The sequence below is a fragment of the Panthera pardus genome, unplaced genomic scaffold, assembly GCF_024362965.1.
Source record: "Panthera pardus isolate Hobbes unplaced genomic scaffold, ASM2436296v1 HiC_scaffold_6, whole genome shotgun sequence".
NCBI classification, from domain to species: Eukaryota; Metazoa; Chordata; class Mammalia; order Carnivora; family Felidae; genus Panthera; species Panthera pardus.
In genome coordinates, this window is record NW_026526991.1 from 28,381,023 (window position 1) to 28,400,580 (window position 19,558).

Consider the following 19,558-nt stretch of genomic DNA (forward strand, 5'->3'; position numbering starts at 1 on the left):
AAACATGAGAGTCACACTGAGTCAAAAAAGAGAAGTACAGGGGGGCCTGGGTGGCTCAGTGGGTTTACACGTCAGACTTAGGCTCAGGTCGTGATCTCAAGGCTGGGCTTGTCAGTTCGAGCCAGACATCAGGCTCTGTGTTGAAAGCTCAGAGCCTAGAGCCTGCTTCGGATTCTGTGTCTCCCTCTCTCTCTGTCCCTCCTCCGCTTGAGCACTGTCTGTCTCTCTCTCTCAAATATAAATAAACATTAAAAAAAAAATTAAAGAAGAAAAGAGAAGTACAAATGAAGACAGTAACTGACATATGGAGAATAGTATAGGAGAATGTTTGATCAGTAGACGCCCGGAACTTCCCAGGCAGCAATGCCCAACTGTACCAGCCCAACACAGGGGCAGTTGGTGAAAGCAATTATGGTTTTATAATTCTGAGTCAAAATCAAAATAAGAAACTCTAAAATGCTCGAGACACCAACTCCCCCCCTCCCCCTCCTCCCCCCCCAAGTTCTTCAGTTCTCTAAACTAGTTCATTTTTCTGGAAGGAACAACAACAAAGTGTAATTAGTCCTCCTGTCCATTTCCAGAGAAAGCCAAGTGTGGGCTAGAGGAAGAAACAGAAGTTTCACCTGCCCTCAAGAGGAAGGATGTTTTTTTTTTTTTTTTTTAATTTAAGGGACTGTGACTGATCCACATGAGAAAAAAGTACTCTTGGTTTATTCAGCTACAACTGATAGAGAGGCCTTTTCTCATATTACTTCTGAAAGAGGAACATTTGGATATTGCAGAGAACCGACTTTGACATCTTTAGAAAGTGGAATCACTTGGCTGGGCTCATTTCCTGGCTCCTGTGTTTTCATAGCACAGAGTTTCAAAGACAGTGTAAAACCAACACGCACTTAAAATTCTTGGTCTCTATCCCCCCCCCCCCCCCCCCCCCCCCCCCCCCCCCCCCCCCCCCCCCCCCCCCCCCCCCCCCCCCCCCCCCCCCCCCCCCCCCCCCCCAAAAACAAGTCTTTAGAGCATTCCTAAAAACGACACTCTCCTATTTTATAGTAAATGTTACTGTATGCAAACTTGAAATCCATAATTAATATCACTAAATAGAAATGTTAACCAGACCTGAGGTTTAAACTGTGAAAGGAAAAAAAAATGTGTAAGTTCTCTCTTTGCTGTCCTTTAAGCAACCAAATTGGCGCTCAATTCAGGAATAAACAGATTAATGCCAATACCCAATTTTAATCTAGACCCTTGTAACACGGAGGGTGCTTTCTGCATCGGGAGCATCGGTATCACCTCGGAGCTGATTAGAAATGCAGAATCTAGAGCGCTACGTAGATCTACCTATTCTTGATACGCATTTTTTACAAGATCTGCGAGTAATCTGCACACACATGAAAGTTCACGAAAACACTGACCTGGGGCGCCTGGGTGGCTCAGTCAGTGAAATGTCTGACTTTTCCTCTCTGCTCAGGTCTTGATCTCCTGGTTCCGAGATGGAGCCCGACATCTGGCTCTGCACTGACAATGCGGAGACTGCTTGGGATTTGCTCTCTATCCCGCTCTCTCTGCCCCTCCCCAGGTTGGTGTTCGCCGCGCGCCCCTGCGCGCTCTCTCAATAAATAAATAAACGTCAACACACACACACACACACACACACACACACACACACACACACACACACACACACACGCACACACACACACACACACCAAAAAACACTGACCTAGACCACTATTGTAAAGCTACCTAGAGACAAAAAACACTTACAATAAAACACACGCCATTGCATGACTAACGCCAACTACCACAGGTACGGTATTTCCGCCTTCTCCGCAGTTTTGCTTTCCGCGGATTCCGTTACCCCTGGCAACTGGCATCCGGAAGCGGATGATCCTCCCGACGCAGCGTCAGGGCCGGGGTGGCCTAACACTGTATCCCAACGCCTGGGTCGTTCGTTTCTCTTCCTCTCTTCTCGAAGGCGTTTTATGGTCTCACATCATCGCAAGCAGGGTGAGTACAGGACGAACAGTTATTTTGAGAGAGATAATACCATCTGCGGTTTCTGGAATGCACTGGGGGGGGGGCTTAGAAAGTGTCCCCCCCCCCCCCCCCCCCGGATAAGGGGGCGACCACTGTGTGTATAGGCCTCGAGATCACAGCACTCCGCCTTAATGATCTCAGCAGGGCAGCTAGGGAAGAGCGTGACCTTGAGGAAACCGAACCAGAGAAAGAAAGTCAAATGCACACCCACGTTCTTCACAACTGTATTAAAATCCATGGGCAGAGGGGCGCCTGGGTGGCTCAGTCGGTTAAGCGTCCGACTTTGGCTCAGGTCATGATCTCACCCTTCATGGGCTTGTGTTGGGCTCTGTGCTGACAGCTCAGAGCCTGGAGCCTGCTTCAGATTCTGTGTCTCCCTCTCTCTCTGACCCTCCCCCGTTCATGCTCTGTCTCTCTCTGTCTCAAAAATAAATAAACGTTAAAAAAAAAAAATCCATGGGCAGAAAACATTACTACCGAATGACCGAATGAAGGCAAGAGTATACATAACTAAAACCTCCAATTTGAGTTGCAAAAAGTGGTAAAGGAGCCCCAAACAATAACGAAAATAAAAATATAATAAAAACACTTTGTTTTAGATTAATATATTTATATTGCTAATTTAATTGATGAGCAGTTAAAATTAGCCTGTAATAACTTTTATAAATTTAGTCCCCAAATAATTGTACTATTTTTATTTTCCTCCCCCCCCTCCAAATACAGTCTCTGAGAAGAAATAATAAACCTTTAATTCATGCTTTTCATAAGTACTCTTCAATGCCAGATACTGCTTTGGATATTGGAGATATGTCAGTGGGCGAAAACAACAGCAACAACAAAACAAAACAAAACAAAAAAAAACCAAAACCAAAACCAAAAAGCACGTCTACCTTTGTGGGCTTTACACCCTTGTGGGAAACCGCTGGCAATAAAGCTAGAGAAAAAAAAGTAAATTGAACAGCGGGTTGGAAATGATAAGTGCCAGAAAGAGTGAGTAGAGGGTTGCAATTTTATTTTTTATTTTATTTTTTATAATTTTTAAATGTTTATATTCAAGAGAGAGAGAAAGAGAGAGTGAGGGAGCATGAGTGGGGGAGGGGCTGAGAGCTAGGGAGACACAGAATCCGAAGCAGGCTCCAGGCTCCGAGCTGTCAGCACAGAGCCTGACATGAGGCTTGAACTCACAAGCCGTGAGATCATGACCTGAGCCGAAGTTGGTCGCTTAATCCACTGAGCCACCCAGAGGCCCCGAGGGTTCCAATTTTACATAGGAGTATCAGCTGTAAGAGTACCATTTGAGCAAAACTTGAAGGGAATGAGAAAAGCAAAAGGAGGTAGAGACAGGCCCAATTCTTTTGGCCAGTGGATGATAAATGTCAGTCTCTTCTATGTATTTTCTATTCTTCCGCATTTAAGAAAGAGCAGGGGAGGAAAATGTTCTCCTAACTTGTAAGATGATTGATGATCTGCTGCTTTTGCAGCAGAGAACATCACTCTATAATCATATATATCATTCTTTCTGGGGAGCCGTATCTTCAGCCAGGAGTGAACTCAGAACTTATTCTTCAGTTGCATCTGAATGCGTAAAAATGACATTCGTATTTTAAATACAGTCACATCTAGAAATTAAATATATGGCGATAACCTTCTTGTGTGCTTACTATGTAAAAAAACTTTTTTTTTTTCCTAAGCTTGGGAGGACGTATTATGTTCCTTACGTTACAGATAACAAAACTCAGGGTCTGAGATGACGAATCAAGCCCCAAGGTCAGAGAGCTGCGTTAGCGATTCAGGCAGGAATTACGCTTACTTCTCTCAGAACTCTCTCGGAAGCTAACGTTATAATTTCTTTTAGTAAGCCACCACCACAGTTTGTTCTCAACGCCTGATGTTAGATGCCTGTAATCTCTAATTTCATTACAAGTTTACTTTTAAAATGGACTGCACTATTTTCTTAGTACAGGCATCATGCAGTACCGATAAACACAAAAAGTTGCCCCCCACACACAGCAGAATAATCATTTCATGGCAGCTCCATACTTGACTCTTTAAGGCAATTGGTGCAGGGAAGTTAATGGCCCATCAGAATGTGGAAAGTGTAAGAGGTGGGTAAGGAGTGACTCTCTTGGATTCTGAGAGCCAGGAATCAGTGCAGAAATCCAATCCCGCTTCTAGAAAGAGGGCTTGAGAACCAACTACATTGCATGTCGGTACAAAGTCACCATTTCTGGTAGCCCCAGAAAAGGACCTGGCTCGTCCAGGTAACATAACTGTATAAATCTATTCTTGCTGGGAGGTGAGGGACAAAACCTCACTCTCTCAGGGTCTGAAATGACTCTGAGTGTCACTGGTCATCATAAGCAACTAGCAAATGGAGATGAAAAAGACGCAAAAAAAAAAAAAAAAAATCAAACAGCACTGTGTGTAGCTCTAAGTACAATAAGATATCGATATCAGAGACCCTGAGTCATCAAGAATACATTTAGGGAAACAGAGATGTGTGCAGCATATGATGAAAGCTTTTCATTTAAAATTGTTAAACCGAAAGTCTAGGTACTTGATCTGGCAAGTTTTATGAGCCCTACTGGAGAATGCACTTTATGTGAAATTCTCATTTCCTGACAGCCCTGGATAGATCAGGCCTAGCTGTGATAATGTTCGTCTCTGTGCATTATAATGAAGCTGCCATGGTAACTCTAGAAGTCACTTTAAAAATGTGCAATTTTAAAAGTTCATTTCTTAGAAAAAGATTAGCACAGCTGTAACACTCATAATAATCTAATGAGATTTGAAAAGAACACTCAGGCAAAAAATAGATAGAGACTGCTCAGATTTCACAATTGCACAGTCCTTCTGTGAATGACGTGGTCCACCCATGACTTCCCTACTCGATGAAACAAGGGGGATATTAGGTCAGAAGCTTAATTAAATTTTGATGTGTATAGCCCAGCAGTAGAACTCATTCAGCTCTTACTTAGCTCAGGATGCTTGCTAAGTAAATCACAGAAGCACTTGCATAGAAAATTTTATGTACTTGTCATTTTCATAAAATAAGGAGCTAGGTATAATAAATGTTCCTAGCAATAGTTATTTAGGAGAGGTTGACTGTACCCTTTATGACTGGTCACAGAAATTCAGACTGGGAAGGAAGCAGATGTGACGCAAGGGAATTGGGTACATTTCCAAAATAAAACCCTCCACCCTCAGCCCCACTCACCCCGTAAATTTTTTTGAGGAAAAAGACATAAATCAGTGTACAAAGCTTCTGTACCTTGCTATGGAAAACAATTATCTTTTTTCTAAGGGAAATTGTAACTTTTAAAAGTTAATTATTTTTTGGAGACTAAATCGTGTATAACTGATACGGAGATAGGGCATGTTCAAGTAGCTGCTGTTATCTCTGGGACCTCATGAGCATCAGAAACATGCATTCCTGAAGGCGTGAGGTGATGCATTTTTGAAGCGGCATATTTAATTCGAACATCTTTTTCTCTGTTTTTCTTGAAGGCTTATACTTTAGGATCAGGGCCCTGGCTATAAATTCAAATGAGCCAAATTTAATAAATCTTTATTAGTAGAAGGCTATTTTAGCCATCTGCTAATAACAGAAGAACCTTAATCTGTAAGTAGCATTCCTGAGCATTGCTGAAAACACTCTTCTACCAAGTTTAGGTAGTTTTTAACCTCATGATTGCCTTTTAAAGAAACTAAGGTACATGGACCAGGAGTCATAGAATTCCATTTCCTTGCTTAGCCTCAGCTTCCAGAACACCCAATAGTGATTTGATCATTGATTTCACCTACTTAGTTAATGAAAAGGACGATGAAAGCCTTTGATGGATTCCTCTCCAACCCCCCCCCCCCGCCCCCCGTCACAATTCCTGCCACAGCCCATTGAATTGGATGTTTGACATTGTGTGGATAGACCAATAGAAATATTTTAAGTCAACTGTTTTGACTTCATGTCAAATCAGCCTTGCCATCAAAACATTATTTTGGCCCTCTCAACAATTTCTAGATATGCTGCTGGTAGTGGAATCAGATAGAGGTGGACAAGTTTCTTTGAAACTGATTATGTTACATACAGTGGAAAAGAAGTGGAAAATCAAATTAGGCCAGTCATCCCATTTAATAGACTTAACAGACACGTTTGGTTGTCAGAGCACCAAGAAATGCTTGCTCAGCCTACTGCCCTGAGAACAGTGGCAGGCCTCATTCTACTTCATACGTTTGATTTGCACCTTTTGTAAGCACCATGCCTAGTTTCTTGGGGTGCTCGATGACTCCCATAACTTGAAAATGTAGTGACTGGTAAGTTCTACTTAGCAGGTGGGAACAAGAACCAGTAAATTCAGAGTCACTGCTACTTCTGTGCCTGATTTTATGCATAAGCTGATAATGGGGAGAGTAACTCCACCCCAAGCTTCTATAACGAGTAGCGACTACCTTGTTCTAGATTGTGTTTTAAGCATTGGACCCGAGGGTGAAAGAGACCGAATGCCTACTCTGAGAGAGCTTGCATGACAGTGAACACATCGCTGTCCCAGTGGGAAGAATGGACCCTCTTTCCACTCAGACGTTCACATTCATCCATCCCTAGGCACCTGACTTTCCCCTTCCATGTGAAGGCTTCCCAAATCTTACATTCATCCACTTTCAACCAAACCAACCCTCATTGATGTTATCAGATCTTATAACTTATTTTATCCACTGAAAAAAAAATAGACATGCAGAATCATGGATTTCTTCAAATTTATCTTAGACTAACCTCTCTCAGTTCCTTTGTTTTGATACTATCCTTATTCCTTTGCAAGGCTACCACTCATTTTTAATATTTCCTCCATCACACTTATGCTCCAAAGTCCTTGTGATCCATGGACAAAGCTGGGTGTTTCATATCCCAGGGTCTCTGAACTTTGCCATTCAGTCTAGAACATTCTTCCACATTTGTCCTGCAGAGGCGCTATTACTCAACTATTATAACCCGTCTTCTGTTCCCTCTTACACTCTATTCCCTCTCTTTTTTCTTGTATCGTTGATTTCTCTTTCTCCATTGAGTTTATATCCTTAGCCTTCAAATATGTGTAAGTTCTCCTAAAAAAAAACGAAAGACCTAAATCACTTTTCTTGAATGTTACTCACCCATCAAATTACTACAGTCTTCTCTCTTTATCTTTGAAAGATGTATGCTCACCAACCATACTTTCTTTAAAAATATATTACTTGGATCTTTTCAAATTATAAAATGAATATAGAAAATTTGGGGAAACGTTTTAAAAGAGTTTTAAGAAGAGAAATAAACACCATCCACAATCCCATTATCTAGAGGAAAATACTGGGATTATGGACAGTAGTAAACCATTGACTTAAGTGAACAGCATCCAGAGTTAGACTCAAGGCTTGAATCCTGGCTGTGTCATACATCAGGTGTGTGCCTACGGTCAGGTAACCTTGGATCTCAGTGCCTTTGTTTCTTCTCATGCAAAATGTGTAACAGCAGCCCCTCAAGGAATTGCTGTGTAATTAAATAGGTTAATGTAAGTGCATATAAAACATTGATAATAATTGGAACTAGTAAAAAAAAGGGATGGATCTGTTAGTACTTTTTTACAGTTGATGTGTGTATTTCTGGTCTTTTCATTGCACATATATTTCAGTAGATTTTTATTTGGGATCTGTACCAATTGTTTAACAACTTGATTTCCCATGTAACTGTGTTGTGTGTCTCTACCTCCTAAGTCTCGATTTCATCTTCATCTTACTGCAGCAGGACACCAGTGCCACATTGTAGCACCGATGCTACAAACCAGCTACTTTGTCCCAGGTAAAGGATGGTCTCTGTTAACATGCAATGGGATCATCCCCAGCTCTCCTCCTTGTTGAAGCTTTTAACACCACTGACCTTCCCTTATTGAAACTCCTTTCTTAACTTCACTAACTATTCTCTTATTGTTCCTTTGTGCTTGTCTTAGTTTCCTATGAGATGTATTGCTTTCTGCTGTTAGGTGCTAAACATTGTCATTTCTTCTCCAGAGCACCAAAGGTAGATTTCCTACTCTGTGCCCTACCTTTTCCCTTGTATATACTACACACCCTTCAAACTTGAGTTTTCCAAAACCAACCCTATTTTCTTCAAAAAAAAAAAAAATCTGTATTCCATTGTGCATCCAATCACAGTGGATGGCATCATCGCCTACTCAGCCATCTAAGTCATCCTAAAACATTTTCTTTTCCCTGAAGGATATCCTCACTCAAAGCACTTTACGTTGGGTAAAACTTTACTTTTCTACATCCTCTGCACCTCAGAGCCCATCTCTCAAATCTGTTCTCCTGCATATCCCAACCAGGGGTGCCCAAACCAGTTGGTTTCCCCAGCCAGGAATACTGGAGTTATCCTCAGTTCACAACTTCACTTCCTCTTCCACTTCAGCAGTGCCCTCTGTCACCTTGACCTGCTTCCTATCTCTTTATCTCCTCTGCTTTGCTCTATTTCACGTCTTCACCTGTGCTAATGCAATGGCCTCTTGCAGTAGGGTGAATAGTGTTTCATAAAAATGTGTGTCTACCTGGAACCTCAGAATACGCCTTTGTTTGGAAATAGAGTCTTTGAAAATGCACTTAAAGTAAGGATCCAGGTGAGGTCATACTAGATTAGGGTGGCAGTATCCTATAAGAAATAGAAAGAGGGACGGAGAAAGATGAACGTGGACGCACGCCGGGAACGAGCCATGTGAAGATGAAGCAGATATCAGAGTGGTGCTGCTAGAAGCCAGGGAATACCAGGGACTACCAGAAGCTGGACGAAGCAAGGGGGATTCTCTTCTAAAGCCTTCAGAAGGAGCCTGGCCCTGTTCACACCGTGATTAGTACATTTCTGTTACTTGAAGTCACAAAGTTCGTGGCAGTTTGTTACGGCAGCTTTGGATACTGATACAGCTCCATACCAGTTTTCTCCATCAATCCATTCTCTGTGCTTCTGTCAAAACTCAGATCGTATTCTGTCACTAATCAACATCTTTCAGTAAAACGCAAACGAGCCTCTTCCCAACCTACCCTGACTTCCTTTTCTTATTCTCCCGCACACTTTATAATCCTGACCACCCCTGAGCCCTGAACAAAGCTTTTGTCCCCGCCTAAGTGCTTTCTGAATCTTGCCTCTCGGCTTGGAATTGCCGTGCCAGTCTTGTCTTCCTCGTTCTGTTAGTTCCTCATGACCGCCCAGCCTGGGCATCACCTCCTCTGTATGGTTTTCTTGACTCTACTTTGTCATGTTCATATCTTGCTTTGCTTCTATTATATTTATCACACGGTATAATTGTTTGTTTATGCCCTCTTATTTATCTTTATAGTCCAATATTTTTGTCAGGGAGCCAAACACATAGTAGATTTACAATATATGTCTGTTGAGTAAAAGAATTCACTTTCTTATACATTGTATATAATTAAATGTATATTTCAATTCAAAAAACGTTTTGGGTCTTTTCTCCCAATTTGCTCCCTCATCTTGCTTTGCTGTCTTGGTTCAGGAGTTCATCCATCTCTCCTAAATGGTTTTCCTGCCTCCGTTACTGTCTTTCAACTTTTTTTCTTCTTCTGCCATTAATAGAATTTTTCTGAAATCTATCTGTGCTCATGTCATTCCCCCAGCTGGAAACTTCAACAATTTCCCATTAGCTTCAGCGTAAACAGCAGACTTTATGCCATGACTTATGAAGTTCTTCCAGTTTCAATTCATCATGAATTCTCTGTTCCAATTTCACTAAATTTCTTACAGATCCATAAGCCCATTTGTGTTTGTGTCTTCATATCTTTGTTCCTCACCTTTTTCCTCCTGGTGGACTCCTCATCCTCCTCAGTGGGGTTGAAGTGTCCCTTGCTCTTTGAGATTCTTCTCGGCTCTGGGGTAGCCATGAAGAAGCACCTTACTGCTTCTCCTTCCTGTGGAACTCTATCCCAACATCTTCATTAAAACTCAGTAGAGGGGCGCCTGGGTGGCTCAGTCGGTTAAGCGTCCGACTTCAGCTCAGGTCATGATCTCGCGGTCCGTGAGTTCGAGCCCCGCGTCGGGCTCTGGGCTGATGGCTCAGAGCCTGGAGCCTGCTTCAGATCCTGTGTCTCCCTCTCTCTCTGACCCTCCCCCATTCATACTCTGTCTCTCTCTGTCCCAAAAATAAAATAAACGTTAAAAAAAAATTAAAAAAAAAAAAAAAAAACTCAGTAGAGTGTAACATAGTTGGTTGTATACATTACATGTCTGTCTCTCTATCCTTGACCCACCCAGCTTATAAGAAACTGGAAATTTGGGACCTTCTTTGTAGTCCTGATAGGCAGCAAAAAGTTCTGGTATGCTGAGTAAACATTGCTTCAAATTTGGCTAACTCTTTCCCAGTGAAGAAGTTTGCTAATTTGTTTTTGGTCATAACATACAAATACGCAAACAGATGCACGTATAGAATCATATTAGTTAATTTTATGTGTCTACTTGGCCAGGCCATAGTATCCAGATATTTGGTCAAACATTATTCTAGATGTCTTTGAGAAGGTATTTTTTTTTTTAAATGTCAGATTAACATTTAGATCAATAGAGTTCAGTAAAGCAGATTATACTTTATAATGTGGATGGGCCTCATCTAATCAGTTGAAGATTTTAATAGGAAAGAGACTGACTTCCCTTGAGGAAGAAGGAATTTCTGCCAGCTTTTGGACTGCCACTGTTCTCTGGATTCTCAGCTTGCTGGCCTAATCTGAAGATTTTGGACTTTCCACAATCACCTGAGCCTATTCCTTAAAATAATTTTCTCTCTGTGTACATCCTATTGGTTCTGTTTCTCTGTAGAACCCTGGCAAATACCACATCTAAAACATATCTCTATTCTCCTGAAACATTTCATTGATTCGATATTCACAAAAGGTTTCCAACACACAATAACACAAAACAAGTTATGAATCAAACCCATGGGCTTAGATTTAGGAATGTTTGTTTGTGTTTGTGGCATGGTCCAGTAGCCCTGGAGTTTGAATTCTGGTTCTAGTAGCCAAGTGACCAGGGTCAAGTTATTTAGGCTTTTGGTTTTCTGACTTCTACTTACCTTGTATGATGGCTGTTGTGAGGATTGGTGACTTACCATGAAAATATATAAAGTGCTTAAAACAGTGCCTGGCAAATAGTAAATACTCAGTGTATCTTGGATGTCATGTTTATGAAGACTCCCTCTGTTTGCCTAATTGCTTCAGTTCACTGTCTTTCCCTTATCAATTTACTATGAAGAAAAAAGGGATTATGTTTGCGGCTTCTGTAGTCTGAAAGTTGATATATAATAACGAATTCATTACTATAAAATGCAATTATTAAATTTTTTGGTTAGCTTATGTTGCTTGATGTAGTGATATTATATGTATATTCCCAGGGTGACATATTTTTGGTTGCTTATTGTTTAAACAACACTGTCTACTTTGATTCTAGGATATAAGAAATGTGGACTGTTCAGACAGACTAGTAAAAATGAAAGATGTTTTCATTTATTAAAGCCATAATCAAGACAGAAGGCATTAACTAAGTAATTACTTAAGGGAATAAAAATGTTGTTTTTGAGTTTGCAAACAATTTTCTTTCCTGAAAATTGAAGGGTTGCTAGAGTTTTGTCTTTAGCTATAACATATGCAAATACATATATAATTATGGCCAACTTTGGGTTTTCCTTACTTGCAAAAGAAAACAGTGGTTCAAAATAAGAAAAAACCTCAAAAGTAAATTTTGTTCAGCTTAAATCGTGCACCACATGATTTAGGGAGAATTAGTGGATTTATTTTGTGAATATGTGTGTATGTTTTAACCCTTAGTCTAAAACAAGACTAAAATTAATCTTTATGTATCAGCACACTCCTGCTTATTTAAGGAGGTGTTTTAGAATCCTGTTAATCAGGTAGGGGAGTCAATCAGAAAGAGAGGAGTGTGTGTGTGTGTGTGTGGGGGGGTGTTTCACACGTGAATCCCATAAGACATTGCTTCTTCCTCATTACTTTCTGTTTTCCACTGATGGTATTGAATTCCTCTTGCCCTTTCTTGATAAAGCATCATGTCCCTAAGGCTTGTACTAATGTTGAAAGAAAATACTCATTTCTTTTCCCCTTTGAGCATGTGAGAGATTGATTATGGAGACACTCTCCATCTTCTCTCATACAGTTCTCTCTTTAGATCATTACTAATAATTTGGCGATCAAATGCACTTGAAAGATATAGATAAAACAGTCTTTATTCTTTTTATCAGTGGTAAAAGAATTTCTGATTTACAAGTGGATCAAGAAACATCCACACACTTCACTGAGATATATTAATAACTCTCCAAAAGACCTATAAGTATAAATGATATACGGAGCATAAAGCAGTATAAACTAAAAGGCCTATATTCCTGAAGTCATTTAAGTCATTATCTGTCTTCCAATCAGGCTTCATTAAATCAAAACAGATTGATGAGTGTTTATCTCTTTCTTGTAAATTTCCAGGAAGGAAGATGCCTCATTTAAAGGGTAATCATTACCTATATATGTACATATATGCATATATATTTAGATATAAAACATATGTTACTTATGAAAATTCAAGTTAAGCTTTAACTTGATTTGACCTTGCATTAAATATTTGCTTCTTTTTAACTTCTCATAGTCCAGTGTAATCAGATTTGTCCCTATTGTATAGAAAGGAAAAAAAAAAATGAGCACAAGTTTGCCTACATTCCACAGGGAGTTAATCAAAAAAATTTTTTTAAATTAAAAAAAAAAAAGATTTGTGCTTTTTTATTTAATGCTAGAATTCTTTTCATCAGTCCAGCTTATTTTCTTAAAATGTCTCAATCATCTCTTACAAAACTATCCTCAGTGGAGGGAAATCCTCAGGTGGCATAAATTTTTTCTCTTGCACCCTTATCTTTTCCACTAAAAATCTTCTTTAATGTTTTCATAAAAACTTCTTAGAATCCCATTGCATTGATCCAGTGTGGTAACCAGGGGTTAACTTTGGTCCTCACTGTCCATATTTCTTATATAAAAAGCAGTTTGGTTTGAAATCTTTGTGCTTGGGTATTTATTAGTCTTGCTGACTAATGTGGATGCATCTGGTGATTTTCACTGCTTCCAAAGGACTTGAGAAACAAACCCAGACACCCTTTGAAAGTCGGGCCCACTAGATCCCGCCGTAGTTGTTGATCTCTGAGGGTCAGTTGAGTCTGGCTGCTTACCAGAGCCTGGAATGAGAAACGTTCCCTGAGACGGCCATCGAGCCCTTCTTGTAAATGACGCACATCGTATCTTTAATTGGACTCTTCCTCGTTCACGTGCCTGCCTTCTGTCCCCATCCTGACCTCTCCCCAGCTTTTCTCTCTTTTCTTCTGACGTAATAGTAACACCAGGGGATCTGAAATGGCATAATTTTAACAAACCCATTTCCCTGTGTCTGATGAGCAGAAGCTTACTTTTTGTATTTCTTCATGCCCGATTTGCAGTCAGGCCTTCCCCGTAATTTCTCTCACACTCCAGTTTCTATTCAGTGCAGAAGACGTTTTCCTTAATGTGTTCGACAGATGCTGCTTCCCAATGCCATCTTTTTTGAATACCGAAAAGTGCTCTATTGTGGAACCTAGCGTATATGCTTAAATATACAAACACAGCACTACTTCTTTTCTTTATTGACTTGCACTGAAATCTGTGCCTCTACTAAATAAAACACTTCACCGTCCCAGTATCAGGGTGCCCATGTGCTGAGACATTTGTGTCTCCTTAAAATGCATCAGATCTTCCCAGGTTTGCCTCCAACAATATTTTAACAGATAACTCACTGCCAAAACCCAATCAGACACTTTCCAAATCTTCTCGACAGCATTATTGATGACAGATGGTTAGCCTCCGCATTTCACCAAACTGTAGGACAGTATTAGAAATCACACTGCCTCTATACGATTATGTACACAAACAGCATATGTAATCCCTGTTCAACTCTTGACCCCTGCAAGAACGTAAACATTTAGAAGGGTTCCAGAATGCCAGAAGAGCTATAATCGCACACGGTTTGATGTGAAAAGTTTACTTACTGGTCCCCTCAGCTACAGGGGAGTTATTTGTTTTTCTTTTCATAGGAATCCTAAGTGTCATTCTGCTATATTTATAACGTCCATTCTCAGAGGTTACCAAAGAAAGGCAACTAATTTTCCATGAGTGAAAATGCTCTGAAAATAGATTACTCAGAGCTTGAAAATGCAATTTCTCAGAAGTCTGTTGTTTCTAGTTAGGAGTTTTTGGCCAGAAATAAAATGATATATTGTTTTTCCCAATAATTATTTATGTTTTATTTCCTAATTATTATTTGTTTGGTTCTTTGTGAAAGTTAATCCTTAATCTCTAAGTATCAAAAACTCAATTAATATTATGGAAAATGTATTATCAGTATAGCTCCTTATGTAAAAAAATAAAATTTGTAGGATAGTTATAAATTTGAATAAACCTCTTGGACATTAAAATATGCTATCATAATAAATAGCTTACCATGGATGCTTGGAATGGTTTTCATGTTTCTAGCTTCCTAAGTACCCTTCTATATCCGTATATTTCCTTCCTAGATTATAAACTCCCTGAAGGTGAGGATTATGTCTGTCTTGTTTACTTTTGTCTTCCCGGTAGTCAGCATAGAATCTGTTGCCTTAATAGGTACTCAATAAATGTGTGATGACTGTCTGGTTGAATAAATAGATGGATAAATGGAAAGATGGATTTATCTAATTTGGATATTAGATAAATTGGAAAGATGGATTATTGTTAAATAATATTACAATGTTTATCTTTTCTTCTTTCCTTTTTTATTTTAGAGATACAGATAGTGTGAGCGGGGAGAGAGGGGCAGAGTGAGGGAGAGAGAGAAGGAGGGAGAGAGAGGTGGGGGGAGGGGGGGAGAGAGAGAGAGAGAGAGACAGAGAATCTTAAGCAGGCTGCACACTCAGCACAGAGCCTAATGTGGGGCTCAATCCCACAATGCTGGGATCACAACCTAAACTGAAATCAAGAGTTGGTTGCTCAACTGACTGAGCCACCCAGGCGCTCCTACACTATTTATATTTTCTTAAAGAATGACATAGTGAGAGTTAGTATACATTATGGTTAAAAGGCCAGCTTTCGGTCTGGTTATACTTACCAGCCTTATAAAAGTGGAAGGTTTTTAAAATATACTGCCTCAATTTTATGATCTCTAAAATGGGAGTAGAAATACTTCCTACAACATAAGAATCCAAAGAGGCAGTGTTGTGATATAGTGCTAAGCACATTGGCTCTATGGATGGATTTCCTATATTTGAATTCACGTGGTACACTTAATAGTTATACACCTTGCTCAAGGTTTTTGTGAGAATTTGGTAAGTTGGCACTGTTTTCTTTTTCTTTTTTTAACATATATTTTTTAAGTTTGTTGGTTTCTTTCTTTCTTTCTTTCTTTCTTTCTTTCTTTCTTTCTTTCTTTCTTTCTTTAAGGAGTATGAGAGAGCAGGGTAGGGGCAGAGAGAGAAGGAGGGAGAGAATTCCAAGCAGGCTCCATGCTGTCAACACAGAGCCCGACAGGCCCTCGATCTCACAAACCATGAGATCGTGACCTGAGGCGAAATCAAGAATCTGGACACTCAACTGAATGAGCCACCCAGGCACCCCAATACTTGTAAATTTATAGCACCTAAGGTTTAGTAAGCACTCAAAACAAATGTTAGTTATTTTTAGTATGTAATATTGTTTTTTCTTTCTTGAAACAAATAAGGTTTTTTTTTCCTTTCTGATTAATGAAAAAGAAAAGAAAATCAGTAATTGTAATTTAAGAGCTATAAAATATGAATTCATCAGTGAAGTTACACATGTGAAAAAAAGGGCTTTAGAGCTAGGAGTGGAGATGGAAACATAACCCATCAATATAGTAGAACTTTACAGAAAAAGGTTAATTTGTTTTCTCTATCCATCTATTTATTTGATTCATTCAATAATACACGTTGAACTCTGGCTCTGTGATGGGCACTATTCTAGGTGCAGTAAATGTAGACAGTAGTTAGCAAATAAACACATAATAGCCTTCAACAGTTCTTAGAATCATGTATGTTTTTAGTGTTGTTTGGGTTTGTGTGTATAGAAAAAAATGATAGGCAAAGTAAGTAAATATGTAATAAGTTAAATTCATGAAGTAATTTATGTTTAGAAGATAACTTAGAGAGAGATAAATTTGGCATTTGGCAGTATAATTTTCCCAGAGTGGACAGGGGAGTCTTCACTTATATGATGGACTTAGAATAAAGATGTAGCAGAGATGAGAGAGTGGAACGTGTTGGTGTCTTTGGAATGGACAACCAGAGTGAGAAGCTATTGGAAAGACCCTGATGAGGAACACCAGGAGGTGTTCACCTCCGATATTGGAGTGAACACATCCAGTAACCTGAAGTAGGCCAGTCTTTTTGCAAGCAAGCTCTACAAGGAGGAAAGTAGTAGGAGATCAAATCAGAGGGGAAGGTGGGAGTGGACTGGATTGTGTGGGGCCTCAGAGGCCAATGGAATGATTTTGCTTTCACTTGGAGATCTGAAGGTTTTTAGCAGGAGGATGAAATTATCTGATCAACATTTTAACAGGATTATTTTAATCACTTTATTGAGAATATGCAATAGAGAGGGCAAAGGTGGAAAAAGAGTACGGAGACTTTTGCGATAACCCAAGTAAGAGATGATGTGCTCTTGGACCAAGATGTTACACTGAAGACTGTGAAAAGTTGACAGATCTCGAACTTACTTTGAAGTTAATTAGATGTGAGGGAGAAAAGTACAGAGAGACACTTTTTGAAAGATCTGGAGCTACTAGAAAGATAGAGTTGCTCTTAACTATTTAAGAAGGCTGAGGGGGTAAATGAGATTAGGTGGCCTGTTTCAGGCTGGTGGGGAATTTGAGTAGGCAGCCACATCAATGTGTCTCAAGTTCAGAGTAGAAGTGTGGATTGGCAATTCACAGTTGGAAGTCATCACTGTACTGAGAACTTGAAAATGCGACCGCAAAAATAGTTGAAGAAACTTTTTGAACAGAAGAAAAATAGAATTCAATCAGTAAAACACAATTATTAGCTACAAACTGGAAAAAAAAAACAATTTTCAGTTTATAACACAAAGGTTAAAACCCTAATATATAATTTCTTTAAATAGAAAAGAAAAATACTAATAACTCGCAACTCTACAAAAATAATGCATATATTCCCAAAACCTGAGTAAGATGCTTAAACTCATTTATAATGACAGAGTTCTAAGTGAAAATCACAGTGAGGTAATATATCAAGGACTCTGTCCATAATAAATGTTTTGGCAAGGCTCTGGGGAAAAAGGCACTTTCGTTTATTGCTTGGTGGGAAAGCAAAATGTCATTTTAACGGAATTTGGAAATACCCAGTAAAATACATCTTTATTCTTTTATCTAGCAATTACTTCTAGCAATCTACATTAAGATACCCTTGCAAAAATACGAAATGATGTACAGTACAATCTTGGTTTGTGAGCCTAATTCATGCCAGAAACATGCTTATAAACCAAAGCACTTGTATATCAAAGCGAATTTCAAGAACCATTGGCTCAGTTGTGATCATGTGACATTCAGTGTCATATAATATTGCAAGATATTGCTCACTTATCAAGTTAAAATTTATTAGAAATGTTTGCTTGTCTTGTGGAATACTTGCAGAACGAGTTACTCATAATCCAAGGTTTTACTGTATATACAAGGGTATTAATATTGACAATATTTATTTTTTATCTTTTAAATGTTTATTTATTTATTTTGAGAGAGAACAAGTGGGGGAGGGACAGAGAGAGAGAGAGAAAGAGAGGGGTGGGGTGGGGGGAAAGAGAATCCCAGGCAGGCTCTGCACTGTCAGCACAGAGCTCAACATGGGAATTGATCTCGCGAACTGTGAGATCATGGCTTGAGCGGAAACCAAGAGTTAAGATGCTTAACTGACTGAGCCATCTACACGCCCCTAATTTGGACAATATTTAAAATAACAAAATCTAGAAACCACCTATGTGTCCATCTATGGTGAACTGGCTTAAAATAAATAATATTTCTCCATAATACAGCACTAGTCCTCTGTAAAATGTAATGAAGAAGACTCATAATGAGGTGACTCCAGAGTATTTGTTTAAGTGAACAAAAAAATGCAGAAAATTCTCCCAACCTATAAAGTGGGAAAGAGGAGAAAATAAAAAGGAACCAGGAGGGAAGTAAAGACTTCTCTAGTTATACATCGCAAATGTTTTTATTTTGTAATTATTTAATATTTTATAAAATTAAAAATAAAGTACACTGAGATAAAAATAATTGCTAAACATGGAATAAAGTTTAAATAAAATGATTCAAATTTTATATTGTGTGTAGAACAATCATGTAGAAAATAGTTACTTCATGTTATTTAAAATGCGTTATTTTTACTGTGTAACTCTAATAAGAAATATTTTAAAAATAAACATCTATTTGAAAAAATAATTGAATTCAGTAGACTTGTGTTTAGTAGTTCTATTATTATTTTGAATATATCGTTAGTTTTATAGAAACCAGTATTTTCAGTGAATGAAAAAAAACATATAAAATCAAATTAATTTAAAACCTGTAATTTGAAATGTAAACTACGTATCACTATAAAATCATCACTAATTTTTATTTTTGTCAAATACTTTTTTAGCTCTTTTGTGTATTTTGTCCAATACTTTTTTAAACTTTTTTTTTTAAAGTTAATTAATTTACTCTGAGAAAAAGAGCATGAGCAGGGGAGGGGGAGAGAGAGAGAATCCCAAGCAGGCTATGCACCGTCAGCACAGAGCCCGACAGCAGGCGAGGCTTGATCCCACAAACTCTGAGACCTGAGTCCAAATCAAGAGTCAGATGCTAAACCAACTGAGCTACCCAGGCGTCCCTAAATACGGTTTTCGTTAAAAGCATTTTATTAAAGGGGCACCTGGGTGGGTCAGTCAGTTGAGCTTCCAACTTCAGGTCAGGTCATGATCTCACCGCTTATGTGTTCGAGCCCCGTGTCAGACTTTATACTCACAGTTCAGAGCCTTGAGCCTGCTTCCGATTCTGTGTCTCTGTTTCTCTCTGCCCCTCCCCTGCTCTCTCTCTCTCTCTCTCTCAAAAATAGATAAATATAAAAAAAATAAAATAAAATAAAATAATTTTAAGAGATTAACCTTATGTCTGTGATAGAAATCGCAAATTTTTTCCCATTTTATTTACCTTTTTCTTTGTACTGATATTTTTGTCATGCAAATTTTCTTATTTTTATGTACTTAAATTTATTATTTTTTAAATTGAGATTTGTGTGTTTTTTATTCACCATTGAATAGGCTTTTCTTCCTCTAAAGTTATAAAGGAAATTATTCATGTTTTAGTCCAGTACTCCTGTGGTTTTATTTCTGATATTTTATTTTTATACTTTTGGAGAGTATTCTGGTGTTTGATTAGAAGTATGGATCCAAT

The 19,558-nt window shown here is 38.8% G+C and overlaps 1 long non-coding RNA gene across 2 annotated transcripts in view; it reads left to right on the forward strand.

Annotated features, from left to right (window-relative positions):
* Positions 1 to 1,895: 1,895 nt before the first annotated feature.
* The window catches only part of LOC109265316 (uncharacterized), a 423,571-nt gene continuing 405,908 nt past the window's right edge, over positions 1,896 to 19,558 (forward strand). For both annotated transcript variants that reach the window (XR_008419525.1, XR_002079117.2), the window contains exon 1: positions 1,896 to 2,007. This is a non-coding gene — a long non-coding RNA (uncharacterized LOC109265316). The remainder of the gene's footprint in view (positions 2,008 to 19,558) is intronic.